Consider the following 18,606-nt stretch of genomic DNA (forward strand, 5'->3'; position numbering starts at 1 on the left):
CTAAAACGTCATAGTGGTTTCAGCACAAAGGTAATGACTTTAAATACAGGAGTGTAACAAAATAAAGACATATACACCAAAGATCAGCTTAAAACTAAAACGTAAAACTATTTAATACACAAATTACATCATGAAAGCGTAAAGGAGAATTTAGAGGAAAGAGTTACATAGTTGACAGTCAACTGTACAGGATGCCATACTGTTATTTCAATTATGTTCAAAAAATGCATAAAAAGACAAGTAGATCAGAACAGTTATGTACGAATAAGAAAAAGAAAGAACCGGAATTACACATCTTGATCTTGACTGATAGCATAAAACAGCAGCACTCATAAAAAGTTATATCGCACGTACATATCTAAAACAGTGAGTAAACTCGATTACACTACACTTTCGTGACTGGTGAATAAAGAAAACACTGATGACTACTTTGTAAGTATTACTACTTGGAGAGTGTTCAAATGGTTGAAACTGCTCTGAGCACTATGGGACTTAACTTCTGAGGTCATCAGTCCCTTAGAACTTAGAACTACTTAAACCTAACTAACCTAAGGACATCACTCACATCCATTCCCGAGGCAGGATTCGAACCTGCGACCGTAGCGATCGCGCGGTTCCAGACTGTAGCGCCTAGAACCACTCGGCCACCTAGGCCGGCACTTGAAGAGTGTGATTTACGAAGACTGTAGGTGAATATTCCCTGTGACAGTTACGTGCCATAGGCTATATTATTTGGAGATTTTGGTATGTTTTAGCTTCATCTTTAACTACATTTACCTCTAAATCTGCATTTATAATCTGCTAGCCACTGTGATGTGCATAGCCGAGGGTACGTCCCATTGTATAAGTTACACTCCTGGAAATTGAAATAAGAACACCGTGAATTCATTGTCCCAGGAAGGGGAAACTTTATTGACACATTCCTTGGGTCAGATACATCAAATGATCACACTGACAGAACCACAGGCACATAGACACAGGCAACAGAGCATGCACAATGTCGGCACTAGTACAGTGTATATCCACCTTTCGCAGCAATGCAGGCTGCTATTCTCCCATGGAGACGATCGTAGAGATGCTGGATGTAGTCCTGTGGAACGGCTTGCCATGCCATTTCCACCTGGAGCCTCAGTTGGACCAGCGTTCGTGCTGGACGTGCAGACCGCGTGAGACGACGCTTCATCCAGTCCCAAACATGCTCAATGGGGGACAGATCCGGAGATCTTGCTGGCCAGGGTAGTTGATTTACACCTTCTAGAGCACGTTGGGTGGCACGGGATACATGCGGACATGCATTGTCCTGTTGGAACAGCAAGTTCCCTTGCCGGTCTAGGAATGGTAGAACGATGGGTTCGATGACGGTTTGGATGTACCGTGCACTATTCAGTGTCCCCTCGACGATCACCAGTGGTGTACGGCTAGTGTAGGAGATCGCTCCCCACACCATGATGCCGGGTGTTGGGCCTGTGTGCCTCGGTCGTATGCAGTCCTGATTGTGGCGCTCACCTGCACGGCGCCAAACACGCATACGACCATCATTGGCACCAAGGCAGAAGCGACTCTCATCGCTGAAGACGACACGTCTCCATTCGCCCCTTCATTCACGCCTGTCGCGACACCACTGAAGGCGGGCTGCACGATGTTGGGGCGTGAGCGGAAGACGGCCTAACGGTGTGCGGGACCGTAGCCCAGCTTCATGGAGACGGTTGCGAATGGTCCTCACCGATACCCCAGGAGCAACAGTGTCCCTAATTTGCTGGGAAGTGGCGGTGCGGTACCCTACGGCACTGCGTAGGATCCTACGGTCTTGGCGTGCATCCGTGTGTCGCTGCGGTCCGGTCCCAGGTCGACGGGCACGTGCACCTTCCGCCGACCACTGGCGACAACATCGATGTACTGTGGAGACCTCACGCCCCGCGTGATGAGCAATTCGGCGGTATGTCCACCCGGCCTCCCGCATGCCCACTATACGCCCTCGCTCAAAGTCCGTCAACTGCACATACGGTTCACGTCCACGCTGTCGCGGAATGCTACCAGTGTTAAAGACTGCGATGGAGCTCCGTATGCCACGGCAAACTGGCTGACACTGACGGCGGCGGTGCACAAATGCTGCGCAGCTAGCGTCATTCGACGGCCAACACCGCGGTTCCTGGTGTGTCCGCTGTGCCGTGCGTGTGATCATTGCTTGTACAGCCCTCTCGCAGTGTCTGGAGCAAGTATGGTGGGTCTGGCACACCGGCGTCAATGTGTTCTTTTTTCCATTTCCAGGAGTGTATTAGGAATTTTCCCTGTTGCATTCGTGCATGGATCGAGGGAAGAATGATTACTTAAAAGCATCATCGTGCGCTGTAATCACTGTGACGACCTCTTTGGAATCTCTATGAGAACGGTAAGTTGGGGATTGTAGTATATGCCTAGATTCCTCACTATAATTTGGTTCTAGAGACAATAAATAGGCTTTAATTGGCTACTATGCGTCAATTTCTATTGACTTTATGCTTATATCTGTCAGAATCCTCATGTCACTCTCCAATGACGTGAAGAAAACCTGTGACAAATTTGTGCTGCCCTTCTTTGTACTGATTCGATATCCCCTGTTAGTCTTATTTGGTACTGGTCCCACACACATGAGCACTATTGTGGGATGGACGGAACGTGTGTTTCGTATGCAGTCTCCTTTGTCGTTCTGTAGTATTTCCTTAGTTATCGACCGATAAAGTGCAGTTTCCCACCTTTTAGACCCAGGTGGAAATACTAGTTGATCGACCCGAACTGTGACTCTTGATACTAGTCGTACAAAACTACACATTTTTGTTTTGTCAGGTGCATAGTTCTACATTTTGGAACATTTTTATCAAGTTGTCGAACTTGGCACGACTTCGATACCCTATCAGATACAAATGAAGCATTGTACAGCTTTCTTCAGCTAGAACGTCATTACAAATAACGGCATCTTCTGCGAAGAGTTTGAGGTAACTTTTAATATCGTCAGCAATATCATTAACATGTAACATGAATATCAAGGGTCACGATACGCTTCCGTCGGACACATTTGAAAGTACTTCTGCATCTCTCGATGACTCTCCGTTGAAGATAATATGCAGCGTCCTCCCTACCAATAACGCGTCAATCCAGTCAGTAATTTGGCTTGCCACTCAACACAATCGTACTTTTGATAAAAAAAAACCTAGGTATTGTTCCGAGTCAAACGCTTTCTAGAACTGAAGAAACACTGCAGCTACCTGACTTTCTTGGTCCAAGGCGTTCAGAATGTCACGTAAGAAAAGATCGAGTTGGATTTCACATGACGAATGTTTTCGGAATCCATTAGCGTAGAGGAAGTCATTCACTTCGATATATCTCATTCCTCTTGAACTAAGAATAGGTTCTAATGTTCTGCAACAAATGGATGCCAACGATATTCAACGGTGGTTTAATGGATCACTTCTAATACACTTCTTGTAGATGGGAGTCATCAGTGCTTTCTTGCAACCACTATGCACAGTTTTTTGTGTGAGGTACCTTCGGTATACTACCGTTAAAAGCACTCGGCCGCAAATTCGGTATAGGATATGACAGCAATACCATCTACCACTTGAGGTTTATTCAAGCTAATGATTTCAGTTGTTTCTCGACGCCACTTGCGCTAACATCTATATCAGTCACCTCTGCAGTGGTACGAGAGCTAAAGTGGGATATTACACCTGGGTTTTCCTTTCTAAAGCAAAGTTTGAAAACAGAGCTACCCACTTCTGCTTTCGCTTGTTATCTCTCAAATTCAGTTCCTCTCTCGTTCATGGATATTTGGGCACTAACTGGTGCCTTAAATAGCCTTTACATACGTCCAGAACTTTCTCTGGCTTTTAGAAATATCTTTCGATAGTATCCCGCTACAGTAGTCATTCAAGGCTTCACACTTGGCCCTCTTGACCGTCAAACGCGATCCATTCAGTATCTCTCCATCAATAGCCACCTACTTTGTTTTACACCTATTGCGCAATAGCCTGTTTTCCTTTATAAGTTTATCTGCTGTGACTGTATGCTAAGGAGGGGCCCTCACCCAACCATCATGAACTGTTCTACGAGCTACGTATGTATCCAGTGCGTAGTCAACAATTCTTTGTAAAGTTGAGCCGTAATGCCCCTACATGCACATGTCATGAGCTGAAAGTTTTAAGTTCCCCATTGACTTATGATAATACTGTTTCTTTACCTAGTATACTCAAAACTTAAATCTTTCTTTTTTAATTTGCCCTTTGCGCATCTGCCTCATGGTCATTGATACCACTTTCACTGTTGATATCCACAAAGATGTGAGGTCTATTGGCTGACATTGGATTATTTTCCATCAGGAGTGGGGTTCTGAACTGTGTGCTATAGATAGTTTTCAGTGGAAGCATCTAGCAATATTTCACAAGGTATCTTATCACGCCCACTACTAACATAATTGTAGTAATTCCTATGATTATAGTATAGCTGAGGAACTTACGTACAAGCATACTTTCTCTAAAATTACATGTAAAATTAGGAATTAAGTCTGTTGGTCGGTAGAAGGGTTCAGTTATAATTTTACGCCCAGTCTTGATACTGAATCTTGACCAAACAGTTTCGCATGCAGTTTCAGTTTCCCTTTGGATGGATTTTAATTTCTTGTCAACTGCGACAAGTATACCATCTGCACTTCTCAGTAGCCTATTCTTTCGATATAACTAGTGAGTGTCTGCTTGAACTGCAGGTCGTCTGAGGATGTTCTCATAGAATGATACCAGTTGTGGCTTAGTAAAATGAACCTAAAATAACAAATGAACATTGTAATAGTTTTATTTCGCAAAACGTTGACAACAGGGCATATATGTTCGAATGAGATACTACCGTCAATATGGTTTAATCTGTCACCCCTTCGTTTTGGAATATCAGAAACGTGAGTAAACGTCCGGATCTATACAATGTCTGTAGAGTTAAGGAACGTCGGCGGGATTTTTAACACTGGATATCTATTACGAGTTGGTCTCTTATCGATGGATAGGGATGAAATTAACTTGTATTTCGTTCACACACATCCATTATATCGTCTTCTGTTTCCCAGTAGCATGACCGACAATAAAATTATTCCATCAATTGTAAAATACTCTACTGTGTTACCGTTTTAATTCTATTTTGTATATAGAATGCGTGAACTTACGTAGTGGTTAGAAAACACGTTAGAAACTATGTTACGAGCTTACCAAGTTTTCAGCCTACTGACATAATATGTTTTGTAATTACAACATATCCCAATGTGAAATGCTACAATAAATGTTAATTAAAAACCTTCCCTATCCTCGTCTCACAGCAGCATGTTTTCCGTCTATAATGATCTCGTAGTCAACGGAATGTTAAATCGAAGTCGTCTTCTCCTTCTTACGTCCTTTGTAGCCTATCAGCAAGTTATATAGTCGAACGTCAACAACAACGGATTTAAAAGTAGCGTAGCTAGCCCTTCTGGATTAAGGCACGCTGCTTCACTTCACCCTTGTAATACGTAGTGATGGTGCCCTTAACGCGGTCGCCCAGCACTCCAAGCGAGCCTCCTGTAGATTCAGTGTGCTTTCTAAATATATATATATATAAAGAGACGCGTAAGGTAGTGTTTGCAGCACAAAAAGAGTCAGACAGTTTCATCAGGACACCGGGAGAGGAGAGAAATAGGACGTGCAGTGGGAGCAACCGTGGGGTGGAGCGCCGTGGTGTTGGGGGGGAGGGGGGGGATGGGAGGCTGAGAAGTCGACCCGGCTACCGGCACGCCTCCGCGCTCCGGAGTAAAGAAGCAGTCTGCTTCTTACCCCAGTCACGCGGCGCGCTATAGCCCGTATTGGGTACCGTGAGTTTTCGCTTGTGGCTTCGTTATAACACTAGCAATTTCGTGGCGGGGCCCATAATTCTCCTCTTTGCCACGTGTGCCGGTGCACACACCCCTATCCCCGACTGCCCCTTTTCACAGAGAAACACTGTTTACTCTCCTGCCGCGGGGCATTCGCGCTTAACGTAGGGTTGCGCCAAATAAAATACAGTCAGTCGCGGAGTGGTGCGCAGGAAAATAAAAAACGTAAAAATAAAAATAAAATGGCGTAGGGAGAGGGGGGGAGGGGGACTTTGGAGCGGAGCAGTGGCCACACGCACACACGTCCTTGCGATCCATCAGCTTTCACTCAGCAGTAACACAGCACTCTTCCTGTGCAACGCACCACGCTCATATTCACTCACCGCCCGACCCGCCACTAACGTAAACAGGAGAGAGTATTTATTTAATTTGTTTGCTTTTTTTATTCGCGCCGAGCCGGTGTCCAGCTCATATTTCATGTGACTCGTGGAAATCGCCGGTGCCAACTCGTAACATCCGCTCCCGGTGGCAGAAATTTTCGTAGAACGGAGAGGTCCCGTACGCGTGCGTGTACGAGCTATTGTACGAGCCGCCTCCAGCTTTATTTGACATTGGTCGGGTGGCCCGACCGTGTCGGCGCTATTTGCTTTACAAACAGGAGCTGCCGCTACTCACGCCAAAAATAGAGCTCGCCGCGTGAATGACAATTGCTCGCGCCCTCGAGTGCGCTACTGCGGATTCGGTTGGAGCACATTCGAAAAAAAAAGGAGTGGAAAGCACGGTGGGGGAAAAGTGTGACAATTTGATTGCTGATGGGTAGGAGCAACAGTGGAAAACAGCAAGGTGCCAAATGTGGCGAATTCCCGCGTGATGCTAAGCGTTCTCACGTACCAGCAACTGCTTGTTTACAGCTAGCTCGCTCCCCACTTACAACTATATTATCTAAATGTGCTACACATCTCACTGATCGAGGTACTTAGGGCACCATTCCACGACGATCGAAAAGTCAGTACGTCGTCAGAGGTCTTAGAAACTCTCAAGAATTTTTTAAATTTTTTCGGCACAAAGAGTATTCCACGAAGTTTCGGGACTGAAGCCGGGTGACGTCGATCACCTGCTACGATATTTCGGCTGACTTCCATTGAGCCATCTTCAGGTGAGTGTTCAGCACTGCCAACAGACGCCAAGATGCACGCACAAAGCCAGCCGCTACATGATCGACCGCTGTTGAGTTGAGAACTCTTCGAATACTGCTTCATCTTCGCCGCACAGGCGCATGCGTAACATAATACATGAGCGCTCTCTACACTCGTGGAGTTAATATTCAGATGAAAAAATTAATAAAAATAACCGTCAAATGACTTGTCATTAATCGTAACGTGTTTTCTTTTTGAAGAAGTCAAAGAAATCACCGGGTCTTACGACTTAACCAGTTGAAAGCTGCCGTCACAATTAAAAAGATCTTGCGCTAAACGTATTTCCACCGATTATTTAATAATCGAATCAGACCAAGATTTCCTTGGCAGTGTTGTCCATGGAATGTCCTGATGGCTGCCTTACTGGGATGTCAAGGGCGAGTGTGGGGATCACGTTAAAAGCATCTTTCATGCACTGTGCGAGTCGTCTGACCAATGTCAATGGCCAATGCAAAAGTAACAAGGTATTCTGCAGATTCCAGACTTCCGCAATTCCAGATCGTCGTTTGCCGAACCGAGAGAGGCACAAATCTTTGTAGAAGGGTGAAAGAATACTTTGATATGATATTTCCTTAATATCCTGCCGTATTTCATCGAAATATTGCCGACGGTCGGGAGGAATGCCCTGGACTTGAACCGCTCCTTCTCCTCTTGCTCTTGTGGGTGGTCATGTTTCTTCTTCCTTAAAACTTTGCTGATCTGATGTATAGAATGTCCATTATCTTTGAACACTGACTGTAGATGCTCCAGCTCTTTCGTAAGGCTGTCTACATCAGACACAAGATGTGCCCGATGCACCAACGCTCGAAGGACATCCACAATTTGTGACGCCTGCAAATACGGGTCTGTATGTGTGGGCTTACGGCAGATTAAATCCCCCAGTGACCCCTTCCCGTCTGATCATAACTTCTAGAATTGGTAGATAGCAACCCTTCGCCGCTTCCATGGTAAATTTCATACTCTCGTGGTTAGAATTCGTATGCTCCAAAATGCGTGACAGATCCTCTTCGCCGTGAGCCCACACTCCAAAAGTATCAACCACACATCACCAGGAGACTTTTGGTTTAAGTTCTGCTGAATCAAGTGCCCTCTCGTCATAGTCTTCTACAAGATTTTGGTACCAGACGGTGTTGCTATGGGTAGACACCTTCAACTACAGGTCTGCATGTAGACGGAATGCCCCAATGATCCACCCACTTCCCTTCTGACCAAATTGGGAGACAGCCGTCCTTCTCCAGTTTCATCGTAAATCTGATATTCTCGTGGATGGAACTCAGTTGCTGCAAAAAGCAGGACAGATCTTCTTCACCGTGGGACCACACTACAAATGCATGTGCCACATATCGCCAGAAGACTCTAGGTTTAATTTCTGCTAAATCAAGTGCCCTCCCTTCAAAGTCTCCAATAAAAAAAGGACAGGCCTGAAAAGGTGCTGGAACACCTGCAATCAGTGTTCAAGGTTAATGGATATTCTTCAGCTCAGACCAGCACAGCTTTAAGAAGAAAAAACATGACCATCCACAATAGCAATAGGAGAAGGAGCGGTTTAAGTCCAGGGCGTTGCTCCCATACGTCGACAATATTTCGTCGAAATTCGGCAGAATCTTAAGAAATATCATGTCAGAGTAATCTTTCGCACCCCTATAAACACTTGTGCCCTTCTCGGTTCGGCAAAGGACGATCTGGGATTGCGGAAGGCTGGAATCTACAATATACGTTGTCAGTGTGGCAATGCTTACACTGGCCAGACGACATACACAGCGCGTGAAAGATGTGTCGAACATGATCACCACACTCGCCTTTTCCAGTACAGTAAGTCAGCCAAAGCGGAGCAGTATATCTCCTCTAAATAGGACATTCAATGAATTACTCTGCCACGGAAATCTTGGTCTCGGCGATATCTTTCTGTGATTCAGTTATTAAGGAATCGGTGGAAATACGTTTAGCGCCAGATCTTATTAATTGCCATGGCGACTTTCAACTGGATGAACCGTGGGACGCGGTGATTTCATGTCTTCAAAAAGAGAACATTTTATGACCAATGACACGGCTAGTGACATATAATTTTTTAAATTTGACATCTGAGTTTTAGATCCTCGAGAGCGCATTTCAATAGAGAGCGCTCATGCTGTATCACATTACGCATGCGCATTGCGGAACTGATGGAGTGGTATTCGAAGAGAGCGCGCTACTCGACAGAGGTCGCTCATGGAACGGCTTCCATTGGGCGTGCGTCATCCCGCTTATTTTTAGTATAAGGTAGCGACATGAACTAGCAACTTCCTACTTGAGTCAGGTTGGTGTCTTGACAATGTTTACTTGCGAGTACGTGCGCGTCGTTCACAGGGGTCACAAGTTCTTCTCAGCGTTGCTAGTCGTAGTGTCTGAGCCGACGTTCATTTGTCATTTTCCTCCTAAAGCGCTGTTTTTTCTCGTAGGTGTCTTGCTCTGCCTGGGATTTATAGACGACATGAGTTAGGGTATTTGTCGGCTGGGTCCGTGGCTATGTCAGTTGGTCCGAGGCAAAACACGAAGACAGGAATCTGTGGTTAGAAAACCCTTCCGCCGCCCTTTCCCTCGGCATTGTGACACCTACCGATCCTCGTCCATACCGGCATGCCTCTGGTAGCAGCAATACCAACACCATCCAACGGGCTTAGGACAGCGCGCACCATACCTCCCACCACAAGTCACCGGTAGCTGCTGGCAGTGAGAGCGATTCACGACAGCGCTCTCCACAGGGACAGATCTTACACCTCGTTATTCGACAACTCCTATTGTCGCCTGGTGACAGACCGCTCACCAGTGATGGTCACACTATGTTGGCTCCAAACACTGATACAACCGATTAGCACACGGATGCACCATTGGGTGCTGTTTCGTCTACACCATCTCGTCGTCCCAGGGGGCCTTCTGGGGACTCCACCTCTGTTGACCCCCCCCCCCCCCCCCCCCCGTGTCTAAAAATCTACACGGTCTTCCACTTGCGCCCGTCGCAGAGGCCGTGATTCGGATTTAGATATTTCCCTGGCAGGGGAAGCCATACTGGTTGGTGCCCTGGACCAGGACATGGGGCTAACCCCGGCACCATATCTCAGAATCCACAGCCACCATCACCAATGAAGGTGAAGCTACCACCAAGCGTGGTTTACAGTCCCACGAATTAATTTCAACCGAAAACTAGACTGCAACGCATTATTGCAGGCCAACTGCTGGCAGTTTACCAGTAGGACCATGTCATGTACCTGCTTGACACAGACGACGACAACCTCGTTGTCGTGAAATTTGTGAAGTAGGGGGCAATAAATTACTGCAACCATCAAGCTTCTGGCAACAGGAGAACAAAAATCGTCATCAAAAGTATTTCTCCCAAGTTAGAGAAACAGACGTAAAGAATAAATCACTCTCTCCTCAGTACCTAACTCTCTGCTACACCAATACAAGAGGGACCCTGAGACTCAAAAGTTAATCCATATGCCATCCCATTTTGTTTTCCTCAGTAGGAGAGAAGCCGTCGAATGCATCTACCATATGAGGTATCTCCAATGCACTAGGGTTCATATTGAATCATGTAAAGGCCATAATGGCCCATTCATCTGTCGTTCGTGCCAATGTTTGCAACACACCAGTAATTACTGCTCACTCTCTTTCTGGTGCGTTAAGTGTGGCAACCCGCATCCATCGGAGGACTGCAAACTTCCAGCCTCAGAAAACTCCATGTGCGCCTGATGTTCAGGCACCTCTTATGATGACCACCATCTGGTCTCCTGGAAGTGTTGTCCTATGTACCAGAAGGGAATGAAGTCTTCCTGTCTTCTAAGAAGGAAACCAACGACGAATGGGCCATCCCCACCACCATCGGACTGTATCCCTTTCCTTATCTTATGGGTTAAACGTAACCACCATCAAACCACAGATGCTCAAGCACCTGACATATGTGCATCACAGAGACATCCTCTGACTCCATCCCCTATGACCACCTTTACTGCTGCAGCTCGCTCTTCTCTTGCTCATCTATCCCCTGTGACGACTGCAAACACCCACCAAACAAGAAGGCCATCTTCAGCCTCTTCACACCCACATGTTGAAATGCCCCAACCCTGCATTTTGGCACCCTCTCCACCTGCCATAACACCCATCCCTGCCTACCAACAGGTCAAGCAGCCCACCCAGGACATCCCACAAGTGGTACAGACAGAAGCTTCGTTTTGGGATGACATGTGAGAAATCCTCCAGGTCATCTCTCTGTTCACACAGGCCCACATAAGGGCAGAAGGTCCATTGGACAGAGAATGGGCTCACAAACCTCATCGCCCTGGTTGAAGGGCTCTGCCGATTTATGTTATAACTGCGAACTGCCCACAACAGAACCACCAGCACCCTCAGAAACTAATCTTGTGTATGTTAATGCTAAAGCCATTAAACGGATAAAGACTGAATTGAACATCTTCCTCTAGGACTACCATTTGGATATTTTACTTGTCTGAGAAACCCACCTCAAACAGGAAGACGATTTTCGTCTATGTAATATGGCTTGCTACCACACAGACCAACTCCGGCACCGACGTGTGACCACGGCAGTCACTGTCTCTACCTGTCTTGAGGCTATCAAATCAAATGGCTCTGAGCACTATGGGACTTAACATCTGAGGTCATCAGTCCCCTAGAACTTAGAACTATTTAAACCTAACTAACCTAAGGACATCACACACATTCATGCCCGAGGCAGGATTCGAACCTGCGGTCGCGTGGTTCCAGACTGATGCGCCTAGAACCACTCGGCCACACCGGCCGGCTGATGCTATCACTTTTGTTGCTCTGTCCCTGCGTATTTAAGGCCTAACCTTCTTGAAGCACATTGACATAATTTGGCCAACTCACCGTTAGTGCTGACTTCAGTGCCAAGCATCCAGCTTGACATTCTCGTATCGGTAATCCAAAGGGCAGACTGGTCCTCAAACTGGAAGATACTCTGGCACTGTCAGTCTATGCCCTCACACTCCCGCACATATGTAAGTTCTCTCGAACTGCTAGCAGGATGTTCTGGATGTGGCCCTTTTCAAAAACATTTCAGTGCCTTTTTCGTTGGGAACACTCCTAGAACAGGCATCTGACGATGACCCAGTGTTCCTGCACTTTACCAATGTAGCTCTGTCTTCAGATGTCCATTCTACTTTGACTATCATGGACTGGGACAGATTTGCCAGGGTTCTCAAGAACAGCACCTGGCGAAACCTCGACCTGGCACTGTGTGCCAGTATGGTTAGTGCTGTTGATTATCTAACCACGAAAATCCACTTCCATTATACTTAGGGATTTAATCCCATTGGATGACTTGCCACCCCCATTGTGTGAACCGAAAATCCATAAGAACCGCTACTGAAGCTGGTGGAAGCACTTTCATGACCCCCAGGATAAACATCACATGAGGTGTCTCTTACGTGAATTCTGCCACTGCCTCGCCGATTGGGAAACAGAACAATATGAGGACAAAATGTCCGCCTCCCATCTGCACAGTATATGGCTTAACTTATAATGCCCTCTGTGCGGTGGAAACTCTAGCTGATGCATTTGAGGCCCCGAATGAACTGCTCTTCCAGAACTTAACGCCTGATAAACTCCAGGATGAACACGATAATCCGCTTTCAGACGAAGACCACATCTTATATCCCCACCTTATGTACGTGGAAAAAGTTCAACGGATCCTCCAGCGGAACTACGGGCAGTCGGCTCCCAGTTTGGATGGCATCTTATATGAACGCCTCTCTCAGTTCCCATTCAAGCCCCTGGTCTTATTCACCAGCATCCTGAAGCATTGTCTGACCACTGACCCTTTCCCACTATAGTGGAAGTATGCCGAACTGATTACCATCCCCATGCCCTAAAAGGACTCTGTGGTCGCTACTAACAACAGGCCCATTATCCTTCTGAATACCATGGTGAAGGTCCTAGAATCTTTGATCCTGCACAGCATTTCGCAACTCTGTCGGCAGCTGGGACAATCCGTCTAGAGCAGTTCTGTTTCGCTTTCCACATGTCGGCCAAATTACAAGGATCACAGAACATTTCAACAACGGCTTTAACTGCACCATGTCGACGCCAGCGGTTTTCCTGGACCAGCAAATTACGACAATATCGGGCAGGACACTCTCGATTATAAAATGCTGGTGCAGACGACCATCCCAGACATCCATATCAGGAACGAGAATTATTTCCTCCGTGATAGAACCTTATTGACAACACAATAATGAAAACGATCGACCATAGGTCACACGTCGACAGGTACCCCTCAAGACTATGTGTTGTCTCCCATCCTTTTTAACATTTACACTCCTGGAAATGGAAAAAAGAACACATTGACACCGGTGTGTCAGACCCACCATACTTGCTCCGGACACTGCGAGAGGGCTGTACAAGCAATGATCACACGCACGGCACAGCGGACACACCAGGAACCGCGGTGTTGGCCGTCGAATGGCGCTAGCTGCGCAGCATTTGTGCACCGCCGCCGTCAGTGTCAGCCAGTTTGCCGTGGCATACGGAGCTCCATCGCAGTCTTTAACACTGGTAGCATTCCGCGACAGCGTGGACGTGAACCGTATGTGCAGTTGACGGACTTTGAGCGAGGGCGTATAGTGGTCATGCGGGAGGCCGGGTGGACGTACCGCCGAATTGCTCAACACGTGGGGCGTGAGGTCTCCACAGTACATCGATGTTGTCGCCAGTGATCGGCGGAAGGTGCACGTGCCCGTCGACCTGGGACCGGACCGCAGCGACGCACGGATGCACGCCAAGACCGTAGGATCCTACGCAGTGCCGTAGGGGACCGCACCGCCACTTCCCAGCAAATTAGGGACACTGTTGCTCCTGGGGTATCGGCGAAGACCATTCGCAACCGTCTCCATGAAGCTGGGCTACGGTCCCGCACACCGTTAGGCCGTCTTCCGCTCACGCCCCAACATCGTGCAGCCCGCCTCCAGTGGTGTCGCGACAGGCGTGAATGGAGGGACGAATGGAGACGTGTCGTCTTCAGCGATGAGAGTCGCTTCTGCCTTGGCGCCAATGATGGTCGTATGCGTGTTTGGCGACGTGCAGGTGAGCGCCACAATCAGGACTGCATACGACCGAGGCACACAGGGCCAACACCCGGCATCATGGTGTGGGGAGCGATCTCCTGCACTGGCCGTACACCACTGGTGATCGTCGAGGGGACACTGAATAGTGCACGGTACATCCAAACCGTCATCGAACCCATCGTTCTACCATTCCTAGACCGGCAAGGGAACTTGCTGTTCCAACAGGACAATGCACGTCCGCATGTATCCCGTGCCACCCAACGTGCTCTAGAAGGTGTAAATCAACTACCCTGGCCAGCAAGATCTCCGGATCTGTCCCCCACTGAGCATGTTTGGGACTGGATGAAGCGTCGTCTCACGCGGTCTGCACGTCCAGCACGAACTCTGGTCCAACTGAGGCGCCAGGTGGAAATGGCATGGCAAGCCGTTCCACAGGACTACATCCAGCATCTCTACGATCGTCTCCATGGGAGAATAGCAGCCTGCATTGCTGCGAAAGGTGGATATACACTGTACTAGTGCCGACATTGTGCATGCTCTGTTGCCTGTGTCTATGTGCCTGTGGTTCTGTCAGTGTGATCATGTGTCAATAAAGTTTCCCCTTCCTGGGACAATGAATTCACGGTGTTCTTATTTCAATTTCCAGGAGTGTATGTTAAATATATGCCAATTATCTCACACTGCCACATGGTTCAATATGCCGACGATATGGCGCTCTATACGACCGGTCACAACACTTTCCAGCTCACTGCTCATCTCCAGAGGCAGGTGGACACAACAGTCACCTGGTGTCGTACAAAAAAGATTTTCGTCAATGCTTCCATAACGAAGGCGGTCAACTTTAACAAACGGCTCCGTATCCTCCTGCACAACATCACTATTGCAGACGTCCTGCTCCCATCTTGCATGGATGGATAAAACACTGCTCTTCCATCGACATGCTGAATAGGTCACTCGGAAGGGACAGAAGCTGATAAAAGCATTGTACCCCCTCTTCAAAAGCAGGCAGCTGAACTTAGACACCAAGCTCAAACTGTACCAGATGGTTGTTCACTGCTCTCTCATCTATGGCTCCTTTGCGTGGGCCACGATCAGTGCCTCCCGGATGCAGACCCTCCAGCGTCTGCAGAATATAGGGCTTTGGTGGAGCCTTCATGCCTCTTCACTCACGAGGGTTGTTACCCAGAGACCAACATGGTCCCTCTCAAGACGACCATTCGAGAGAAGGCAAGGCGCCTCTATCAAAAAAAAAAAAAAAAAAATGAAAGCCCTGCACGACGTGGTCAGTGGATTGCAACACAATCGCACCGCAACTCGCCGGCACGACCATTAATGCTGTGTAGTCCTTGTTGTGACTACCACTCTAAGTGCCTCTGAGTTGTGTCATTTCTTACTGGCAAACTGAACTTACACCGTTGGAGGGTGGTACGGGACTGCAAGTCCCACTGCCACACTATCCACATGCTATACAATGATGTTACTGCGATGCCGTCATTGTGAGACGGAAAAACATTACTCTGACAACAACGCAGTTACATCGCTCTACACTGGTGACGCTGTACCGCAGCCTACCACCAGAAAAAGCAACGTCCACTGCAAACACTCACCCGAAGATGAATGATTGGCAGCTTAAATATCGTGGCAGGAAGTCGATGTTATCCGCCTGCAATGCCAAAACTTCAGGGAAAAACTAGCAAGAACACCGTCTCGGTGGCTACTGGCTCCGCGCGGCAGGTTGCTAAGCTAAGGGGCATGGGTTCATTCCCGACCAAGTCGGACATTTTATTCTGTCGGGAACGGGATGTCGTGTTGTCATTAGTTCGTATCATTCTAAGTGAAACGAAAATTGTCTCCAGCACACTGTCAGTACCAAGGTGGCTGAAAGCCAAGAAAAGAAAAAATAGAGGAAACTGCCTAATAGCCTATCTTCACATGGTTGCATTAACTATCGTATAAGTCAATAGGCTGACTATTATAATTCCATAAATTAATATGCCCTTCGTCAAATCAGTGTGGCAGATCGCCATCTCACTTGCAGGATATCAAGCAGTAATAACTGTTTGAAATTGTCCAGTCGTTCACCCACAATACTGTTCGGATTTTCTCCATTAACCTATGTTAGATAGCTTCATATACCACGAACTGGCCTACTTTTTCTTCGTTTAAAATAGTTCACTCTCTTATGTGAAACTTGTATGCGAGATGGCTGCACATTATTCGCCTACATCTCTACCTGATAACGTGCGGTCACGGTGTCGGGTGAAACTTACTTTCTGCATCAACGCCGTAACGCACTTCTCTTAAGGAAACGCTGAACGATTCGCAGTTTGTGTGAAATAGTATCTTAATAATGTGTGGACTCTTAGACTCAAAATCTGAGGTAGTCAGAAACGCCTCTGGCACACTAACATCCGACAGAACGATACATCTATTTCTGGAACTGGTAGACGGACGAGGGAGAGGATTTCTTTTTTGTTTTTTTTTTTTTGGGGGGGGGGGGAGGGGGAGTTATTGATCTACTTGGATCATATCCGGAAAAAAACTGAGGGTACTCTATGTGTCGGAAAAACAAAATACCGCATCTTACCTCAGTATCGCACCGCTATATATAACTTAAAATTCTATATTGCGCACTTGGAACCTTCGGAATACTAGCTTTGAGAAAATGTTCTGGAAAGGAAACAGAGCAGACGAGACAGTTACTGACACGTAGTGCTAGTGCCCATTTGAATGTGATAAAAGATTCAGTGAGAAATGTTACATGGTAGACGATATCTCTTGTGTATATAATAGCACCAGAAATACTTTTAGAAACATTGGTAGCAGGTTCGTCATACAAAACCAGAAAAAATTCATCTCAACACGTCTCTGAATATACTTCGCTTTTGAGTTTGTAAGAAAATTTATCTTCAACACATTTCAAAGTAAAATACTGCAAATGCCACTTTTAAACAGTACTCAAAATTAATTCTTTTACGTAATCGAATGTTGTAGATGCAGGTCAGGCAGAAACAAGTAGAAATTTAAAAATAATGTGTCAGTTGGTACGATTCTGCTGTTTCGCAGGTTCATAAGTTCTCTCACTAGATCTTAAAGGTCCGTCTACAACAGTTTTATTTAGATAATTCTCCACGGCTGCTACGGGATGTGCTGCTGAAAACAAGAGGAAGTACACGACTTACTTATCAGACAACACTATTTAAGTGTTGCGTCATTAATATGTCATGAAAGTCTCCTAAATCGGTCGGCACTGGAGGGAGTTATAAAGGGGGCAGGTGCCTTGGTGCTACCAACACATGCATTGACAGAGGCAAGTGCACGGCATTTTGAATTCCGGCAGGTTATAACCATGTGCTGGTACAGGACTTGGTCCTCCTAGGCTGTGGCTAGGCCATTTCTCCATAGTCTCTTTCCCTTCAAGTATGCTAGTCCAGTAAGGAATGAGGCAGAGATTCTGTGAAAATTGCAAAGTAGGGAAGATACTGGCAGAAGTAATGCTTTGAGGTCAGCTCGTGAATCGCGGCTGGGTAGCAGTTTACTTCAGTGTGTGGGCGCAGACAGACAGATATGTGCATAGCTATTGTGTTTTGAGCTAGCCAGGTTACAACTGTGGCTGGAGAGCAAAGCACTATGGCACTCCCTATCAGAACGCGTATAGCGCGTTTCTGCTTCTCTTTCGAGCAGGAGAGACAGAAGACTGATGAAATTAGCGAGTGGCTAGCAGAAAAACGGCTGTGAAATAACGAGATTCTAGCCATCTAGTTTGATTTTTTAGCCAATATGGCGAATGTTAAGTTAACGACAGATGAAAGATGTAAGAAGTTGTTACAGATTTCAGTGGGCCTCACAGATATAACGACCGAGTAAGGGCAGATAAGTTGGGTATCTATCAAGCTCGCATTTCTTGTAAAGCAAACCGTGAGAATACGCAACTTGTTGCTTCAAGCTCCGAATGAAGTAGTATATTACTTCCTAGTACCATACGGAACAGCGGTGCAAATCATACAAGATAATTAGTATCGTAACATAATCGAAACTTCAGTTTCGAAAATGGAGTCAGGTTGTTGTGAATTGGTTAGAAAGCATACATACCGTCCTATCTACATGTTAAAGGTCACAAATTTATTGAAAATATATAAGACAGCACCCCACAAATGTGCTAAGTGCGAAGCAATCCATCAATTACTTGTCCAGCGTACACAGAGTTGAAATACATTGTCTAAGGTCACAAATAAATTGGAAACTCCAAACTTTTCTTTATTAGGAGGAACATTCTTTATTGTTCAGTCGACAGTCGACAGTCGCAAATTTAATTTAAAGAATTAAACGTAATCATAATTTATGCAAAACCGTTACCACTCAGAGCCACACAGAAATTAGGAGTATACTATGTATCTGGATCGCCAAGGGGCCCGGTTTCGATACCCGGCTGGGTCGGAGCTTTTCTCCGCTCAGGTAGTGGGTGTTGTGTTGT

This window comes from Schistocerca americana, chromosome X, assembly GCF_021461395.2.
Source record: "Schistocerca americana isolate TAMUIC-IGC-003095 chromosome X, iqSchAmer2.1, whole genome shotgun sequence".
Classification (NCBI taxonomy): domain Eukaryota; kingdom Metazoa; phylum Arthropoda; class Insecta; order Orthoptera; family Acrididae; genus Schistocerca; species Schistocerca americana.